At 29.8% G+C, this 799-nt stretch overlaps 1 non-coding gene across 1 annotated transcript; it reads right to left on the bottom strand.

The window, feature by feature from the left end:
- Positions 1-18: 18 nt before the first annotated feature.
- On the bottom strand, positions 19-89 carry J4E88_011027. Its single transcript has one exon. It is a non-coding gene; the product is annotated as a tRNA-Asn (tRNA).
- Between the last annotated feature and the right edge of the window lie 710 nt (positions 90-799).

The following is a 799-nucleotide window of genomic DNA, read 5'->3' as shown; positions in this document are numbered from 1 at the left end:
TTGTAAAGGCAAATGAGAAGCCTTTAAAATGAATCGAACATTTATCAGAATATTAACAGTATTCCGCTCTACCATTGAGCTATAAAGGCTATTAAAGAATGTTATAAAGATATCTAGTCCCCCCCGCAAGCTTACGGTTACTTTTTTTTTTTACAGGGTAATTTATAAATATCCGAACAAAAATTAGAGAGGAAGTAACTATTTCCTTTAAATTAATCTGAAAAATTTTGTATAGGTGAGTTCAAATACTACATTGTTTTTTATTTATTTTATCCTCCCCCGCAAGCTTGCGGGGGAGGATAAAAGAGTTTGTTTTATAAAAATATAATACGGATAGGTATAACCTAGGGATGTGAAGGAGTTGAACCTTAAATTTATGATCTGCAATCAAAATGCATAGCCCTATGCAACACACCCCTTTTTTTTGTAGATATACAATTGTAATTATCCACCTTTATAAATCAATATATACTGGGACATATTAAACTATCTGGTAAGGTAATTACTTTTGATATCATGTTAATAATACAAAACAATTATATTACTAACAATCTAGAGTTAAAGGGTTACACAGTTCTTATACATATACAGGTAGTATCGCCACAAAAGACTTTACCCTTACAATTTGCCCCATTACAAATAGAACAAGGAATATCCGAAATTACGTCTAAAAAAATAAGGTAATATACCTTTAATGTAATTCTAATGCATCTTTAATATATGAACAAGATAACACTACAAAAACTTGTGATTGTATAAATGCAATACCTAGTTCTAATCCAGAGAATGCAATTATAAA

Source organism: Alternaria novae-zelandiae (genome assembly GCF_023758075.1).
Source record: "Alternaria novae-zelandiae strain BMP 2774 chromosome Unknown scaffold_156, whole genome shotgun sequence".
NCBI lineage: Eukaryota > Fungi > Ascomycota > Dothideomycetes > Pleosporales > Pleosporaceae > Alternaria > Alternaria novae-zelandiae.
Note: the sequence above shows the minus strand (reverse complement) of the source record. Positions and strands in the feature narration are given on the sequence as shown.